The 7500-nt window shown below is 39.5% G+C and overlaps 1 protein-coding gene across 1 annotated transcript in view; it reads left to right on the top strand.

Annotated features, from left to right (window-relative positions):
- The first annotated feature begins 387 nt into the window (after positions 1-387).
- gse1a (Gse1 coiled-coil protein a) overlaps positions 388-7500 on the top strand; it is a 40870-nt gene continuing 33757 nt past the window's right edge. Inside the window, exon 1 of the mRNA XM_084397746.1 lies at positions 388-531. The gene's annotated coding sequence lies outside the window, so the exon portion shown is untranslated. The remainder of the gene's footprint in view (positions 532-7500) is intronic.

The following is a 7500-nucleotide window of genomic DNA, read 5'->3' as shown; positions in this document are numbered from 1 at the left end:
TTACATTACCGTAATGTAATAGATTACGTTAACTCGATTTTTTTGTCATGTAATTTGGAATCAGTAGGCCTACTGATTACAATTTCTAAGTAATCTAACCAGCACTGATTATGATTATTTTGTTTGTAATATGTTTTTGAACCAAACAGTAACTTAAAGAAAACATACAGGCAAAATTTCTATTTTTGCTGGATTTTAGAAGCTAGTAGGCTACAGACAACATTTACATATAGCATTCCTATCCACACACACACACACACACACACACACACACACACACACACTCTCCCTCGGTGTGGCATGACCCCCGTCAGTAGGAGGTCCGTCACCCTTGGCTGTGGCTCTGCCTCCGGGGCGGGTCAGTGGAGCAGGTGCTGCTGCTGCTGCGAGTCTCTAAGCGCCGCCTTCACTCACTCCACTGCGGCTTCACTCGGCGCTGGAGACCGCTGCCTGCTGCCTGCCGCCGGAGACACGACATGGATTTACTTCAGCACTAAAAACGTGGGAAATACGCTTTTCTTCCGTGTTAAGGTGAGTTCTCGCACGCGGGGCCGTGATAAAGAAGCTCCGGCTGAAGTGAGCTCTGCTTTTGGGTGCGTTTGTTACGGACTCCATCGCGTGCCGGATAGCTCCGTGATGTGGGGCGCTTTGTTTTCATTCATAGTCGTGCGTGGTCCATCCTGCAAGTGTACAATTAGCTTTATTCTTGTCATTTTTATTCAGTTAGTTTGCAATGGTTCTGTTTGAGCCTGGGATTCCGATCTTCCAATTAGAGAGATTGATTTTATTGGCTTTGTTTATTTAAAAAAAAAAAAAAAAAAATGATATGCTTGATGTGACCTTTGGCTTTCTGTTGAGACTTATTAATATTCAAAACTGTTTAACAGTCTTCTCTGAGTGAAATGTTGGATTTTGAGGCTGTGCGTAAGCGCTTAGGGAGTCGTGGTGAGTTATATGACCTTCTGCTTTTCTATCACCTCAAGGTTAATTCTCCATCCATCTCGGGCATCTCTTCGGGATCTTGTGCAAATGAGTTTAATAACCAACTAAATGGATTTGTCCAGGAAGAAAAAAAAAACAAAAAAAACCCTTAATGGATCAGCCTGATCTCATAAAGCACAGAGAGAACTCACTAAAACATTTTAATGTAATTTTTAAACAGATTTTAGTAGCCTACAGAATAGGTCAATATGTATCGGATAGACTGATTAATCTTCTATTTTTGGCCAATTCTGACCACAGACAGTCTATGAATAATAAGCATTTTATGAATTTTGTGTAAAAATAAGTATTTCAGAAAGAAATTGTGTACATCTGATAATGGCATTTTATTGGCCATCCAACTTTGCAAATATCATTATCGTCCTATTAAAAAACCCATACTGTTAAACCAGTAACTGTTGGTTTGGTCACATCCTGTGTGTTTCACACATATAGATGTGAAGTTTTTGAAGTCTCTTGTTTCCTCTTCTGGCTTTTCGTGTGGTCAAATAAATGTCAGTGTACCGTGGAAAGTCTTATTTACCCAGCAACCTGTCTATATATACCTATGTGTTTACAGACAGAATGTGAGCTGCATTATCCAGTCTCACTGAAAGATCATTTTTAAATAACTAACGGCTGAGGTTTTATTTGATTAGGTGCAAAGCTGAAATATGACTTGTAGTTTGCGTTAAACTGGAAAGACTGGATGAGTTGGGTGTTAAGAGAAGGAGTTGATAAATGAGAAGTTACAGTAATTACACGCTCACAAACCACACATTAAGGCTTCATTAAGTCAGTAACAATTGCAATTGAAGTTCTAATGTCACTGCTTGAAAATATGCTAATGCAAAAGCACTATGTAAGTATAATATTACAGTAAGTACAAGATTGTTTTGTGGTACGATACTACACTAATAGTTCGATTTTTAGTTTATCGTGGTAGAGGATCGAGGGGGGTGTGTGTGTGTGGGGTGGGATGGGGGGGGTTGCTGTAGCAGACGTGCTATAAAGAAAGAAACTCCTCATTGACCATCTGACTCCACTAGACTCATATTTACTCATTAACCCGCTTGAAAACAGATATTTTTATGTTCTTGAATGCTGATTTGACTGGTCGATCATTTGTTCTTTGACCTTTTTAAGCAGTTAAATTTGCCTGAAAATTACTTGGAGTGTTGTAGGATGGGTAAACAAACAGATGTAATGTGCATTTAAATGTGTAATATTTTCTATTGGACAATTTTTTGAAAAATATTTTTTTTTATAAAAAAAAAGCTAAATATTCAAATTTAAAGTATATTTTTTTTGTTATTTAATGTAAAATCGACACTTTATTGTGAGATGCGAGGCTATACGGCAACTTCAGCAGCTTGGTTTTGTGTTTCAGTTGTATGTTTTTGATAATCTCTGGTTTTCCGATTGATTAACAGGGTGTTGTGGATGGATTATAAAATGAAAAACCTTGTGCCAAGTGTGTGTGTGTATGTGTGTAGTCAGCAGGGTTAAACCCTCAGAGACGGACTGTATCGGGATTAGCTCAGATTTCTGCTGCTCCTTTAACTGATGTTGGTCAGCTGCTATATGTATTTACACACACACACACACACGCACGCACACGCACACGCACACGCACACGTCGGGTGTTTGCACTACAGTGATCCTCGTTTTGGACATGTCTGTTGGGCTGAAGTGACAGGAGAATGTTAATACTATTAAAAAATAATGTTGGCATCTTAAAACTTAAGAAAAAACCTACCTGAATCATTAAATGAAGATTACCTCATCATTTTCTCACCTTTTAGCCTTCCCAGGAAGGCTTTATGACTTTCTTCTTTCCGCCAAACATAATCAGAGTTATATTAAAAAAATATCCTGGCTCTTCCAAGCTTTATAATGGGAGATTTTGAAGCCCATAAAAGTGCATCCATCCATCATAAAAGTAATCCATACTGCTCCAGGGGGTTAATAAAGGCCTTTTGAAGTGAAGTGATGCGTTTTTGTAAAAGAAGAAAAAAAAAATCCAGTTTTTGGGTGAACTAACCATTTAAAAGAGTTAAAGAGGAACAGAAAATGTGTGTGTGGCCTTAAAAGAACCACATGAAATAAGATGCCATGACACAGATAAGAAGGGGAGAGACAGTGGTCAAAAGCCTGACTTAATGACCAAAAACATGTGCCTCTAGTTGTCCAAGAAAGGAAAATGACAAGACATGATTATACGAGAGGAACACCATCTTTTTTTTTTATCCTATATTTGACCTCAGAAACCCTATATATTTAAAATGACCAATCAGCACTGCGTACTGTACATCGTGACAGTGGACATATTCCCAAAGCATAAACACTTACCCAGCATACTTTGATGTCTGTCAGCAGTTTTAGGGGCTTACAGATGCCAAGCATCCCTTCAGATGGGACAGCGTGGGTGGTAACAAAAGCTTTCAGTTTTTTGCTAGACATTTCCTGCTGCCCAATCACACACAAAGCTGTGGGTCCAACTGCTAAGAGTATTTACTGTAAGCTCCAGTAAGTGTTAACTTAAAGCTTGACATTATAACTTCTTCATTCTGTTGAGCGTAATTTTTAAAAGTCACAAACGTCTGAGCTCATTGTTTTGAAGCTGTTTTGGATCTCTTGGAAATGAATGCATTAACCATGAAACTCTTTTGGCAATTCAAACCTGTGAAGGGTCTATTCTAAATATCTTCGACATTAACTTCTGAACCATTGATGAACAAAACTAGGTGCCTATGTATTTCTTTGAATACAAGGTGTATTTTGTGCATTTGAGAGAACTAGAGTCCTGTACTGTAGCATGTATAGTTATGTGGTAACTTTGAGGTACAGTACCTTTTATGTTTGATGTGGTTCTGTGTGTAGAGAAGTCAAGTAAAACCTGCTAAGGTTACTCGCATTCTCATTTGCTTTTCCTTTTAAAACAAGGTGAAAGTGTACCACAGACTGTAATGCTTCATTTATGTTCATAACCCTTTCAAAATGACTAACAAGAAAGTACGCATGTAATCGGCAATTACCAGAACAGGAGGCTGAGGATATGGGTCAAGTGCTAAGGTTATACCACAAGAGCCTTGATTATAAAGACCTGCAAATGCTACAACAGTTGTGTGTATATATAGCTATGCTCAGGTGTCTAAAGATGAATCATCTTGTGTCCTCAAATGAGTCAACAAATTGCTGTGCCGATGGATAGGAACATAATGAGAATAAAGGAATGTTCAGTATGCTACTAGGAAGTCTGTGGTTTTGTTTGTTGTGCATATATGTAAAATATCTTGGGTGTGAGCTTAAGAAGTTTAAGAGGAGAAACCTGAAAAGGTGTGTCTCAAGTTTCTAGGTTCAGTGTTTTATTAGGAAAACATCTCAAATGTGCAGTGGGGAAGGTACTCCATGACCAAGGTTTGGAAACACTGAGCTAGGAGAGTAGAAGTAGGCCTAGCTTATCCATGGGGTGTCTGCTGTGTTAAATAATTGACATTTGGCAATACTTCCAGGGGCCTCCAAAACCTCAGGCCACACTGCCCGAGACTACCAAAATTAGCTTAACATCGGGGCCCTCAGTGAATACAGTGCAAGCTGACCACTAGGGCCTGTGAGCCCCTTTGTGCATACAGAGACAAAGGCCCCCCAGAGAGTCTGACCTGAACACCAGGTCCCCAAGTACAGTGCAAGCTTAACTCCAGGTCACCTCCGTAGACATGTGCCCAGGGACCTCCTGTGATAGTCATTCTGCCCAGCCAGAAATGGCATCTTCAATTTGATTGACTTTAGGGACCTAGAAAGAGGTGTAACATGATAGAATCCCCATAAATAACATAAAGTAACATGTTTGTCAACTCCAGTCCTCTGGACCCATATCCCAGAATGTTTTTGATGTCCCCCTAATTAACACGTCAACAAGCTGATGAGTTTAATCAGGTGTTTTAATTAGTGAGACATCTAAAACATTTTGGGAGGTGGTGTCCCCAGGACTGCAGTTGACAAACCCTGGAGTATTGTTTGTTGGCTAAGTTGGCAAAAAAGGCCCCCTTGTACTTGTAAAGGAACCTAAAGCTTGGGAGAGCATGTTGTCTAGAACAACTTCAAAGGATTTTTTTTTTTCCACCTAGAGGGGACGACACTGAGACCGTCACCAGAGATAAAGATCGTGACCGTGGGAAAGCTCTTGTCTGGGACGAATAGTATCCTGGTCTTGAATTCAAAGTAAATATTAGTGTGGTTTATTAGACCACATATTATATTCAGACCAAAATGGGGATGAGAGATGAACTGTCAAGTGTGGTCAGAGAAGCAACGATTAGAGAATCCACATGACTGGATGCTAGTACAGCGTGATCTGGCCTAAATGGAGAAGTTTAAGGGACTAATTACCGAACCTTGAGGGGCACCAGTGGTTTGGGAGCGCGGATAAGGTAGTGAGCCTTTCAAAGCACTGTAACTTGGGAAGCCCTGTTATCCCAAGAAAATACAGTCCTAAATGTGCTAAATCAGCTTTGAGATCTACAGGTTGTGGATAAGTGTAAATTACTGCTGACAGGTCCAGGAAAATCAATACAAAGTTAATCAAGGACATTCAAGGCTAGTGTAAGGGCTTCAGTGATGGCAAGTAGAGTTGTTTCGGGACTTACACCTCAGTCTAAGGTCTTCAACCTTTAAGCCCTTTGTGATCAGTAGCTTTGTGATCAACATTCTCTCTAGTTATCAATCTCTATTGAAGTCTAAACCAATTAGTGAATTTCTCTCTGGAAGTATCAGTACTGTCTTAATCCTCATCCATCTTTAATGTTGTCAGTGAAACGTGCACATACACTCACACACATGGGTTAATGAGCAGAAGGCAGGTGTGTGTGAGGTGCTTTATCTAGTCTTAATGAATGCCGAGGGTAGCAGATCTCTGTAGTCGCTCATGCATCAATGCTTGTCTGTCATCATTATGGACATGCATGTGTGTGAGTGTGTTCATTTGTGCCCAACAAAGCACTTTGACACATCATCCATCACCCAGTCTTTTATTCCTGCTGTTTCTCCCATTGAATTTACATGAGCCGGTCATGTCGACAAGGGCTGGGTCAATTTGCATTGGCTCTACTGTTTAATGAACAAGCTTATTAGAGAGCCAGTGGGGAGCAGAAGACTGTGGGACTGTTTTTGCTGACTCTACCACGGCTAAAGCCTCTGGGAAAAACAGCACAGCAGGATTTCATCTTTGAGAGAGAGAGAGGAGATCTTCAAATAACAAGCCTTGGGTGCTTTTAGAGAGCCATTTTAAAGGTTTGGCCATTCATTCTCGGCCAGCTAGAGATCTGATGAGTTTAGTCAGTATCTGTGTTTGTATATGTGACTCAAAGGTGTGAGGTTAATAAGCCACAGGCGTACAGTAAATCCTGCTTGATCAGGGATTATAACACTTATGTGGTAGTTTGAGGTGTAGGTGTGTCTCTGTGTGAATAGATGTGCAATATGTGGAATATTTTGTTAAACATGCCAGGTGACTAATTAACTCATTTCATAAGGTTGTAGGTCATGCTAAAAACTGTAATGAAGCAGCAATGTTTTGTGTTGTCAGAGCAAAAATTTAGTTTAGTGAGAGATTGAAATGCTATTCTCTATGGGTTCAGCTAAAAGAATGTGGTGGAAAGATAATCTATATGAAAGTGGAATCATACCATATATACTTGCTATAGATACTTTGATATATATATATATATATATATATATATATTTATATTTATATTTATGTATATGTGTTGAAAACAAATAGAAGATCATGAAAAAATGACAAGATGACTTATGTTGTTTTTGTCCTTTCGTACTTTTATTGAATGTTGTTTTCGGGGCTTAACATTTCTACAGTAATTCATATTTACTTAATTGTAAAACAGCAGTTTGGACATTTTTACAAAATATCTCCTTTTTGTGTGCCAGTTTGCAGCGCGTTTCTGTATTTGGTTGCATTGTGAGTATTTTCAGTGCGTTTCTGTATTTGGTTGCATTGTGAGTATTTGCAGCGCGTTTCTGTATTTGGTTGCGTTGTGAGTATTTGCAGTGTGTTTCTGTATTTGGTTGCGTTGTGAGTATTTGGTTGCGGTGTGAGTATTTGCAGTGTGTTTCTGTATTTGGTTGCGTTGTGAGTATTTGGTTGCTGTGTGAGTATTTGCAGTGTGTTTCTGTATTTAGTTGCGTTGTGAGTATTTGGTTGCGGTGTGAGTATTTGCAGTGTGTTTCTGTATTTAGTTGCGGGTGTGAGTATTTGCTGCGCGTTTCTGTATTTGGTTGCGGTGCGAGTATTTGCAGTGTGTTTCTGTATTTGGTTGCATTGTGAGTATTTGCAGTGTGTTTCTGTATTTGGTTGCGGTGTGAGTATTTGCTGCGCGTTTCTGTATTTGGTTGCGTTGTGAGTATTTGCTGCGCGTTTCTGTATTTGGTTGCATTGTGAGTATTTGCAGTGTATTTCTGTATTTAGTTGCGGTGTGAGTATTTGCTGCGCGTTTCTGTATT

This window comes from Rutilus rutilus (assembly GCF_951802725.1).
Source record: "Rutilus rutilus genome assembly, chromosome: 23".
NCBI classification, from domain to species: Eukaryota; Metazoa; Chordata; class Actinopteri; order Cypriniformes; family Leuciscidae; genus Rutilus; species Rutilus rutilus.
Note: the sequence above shows the minus strand (reverse complement) of the source record. Positions and strands in the feature narration are given on the sequence as shown.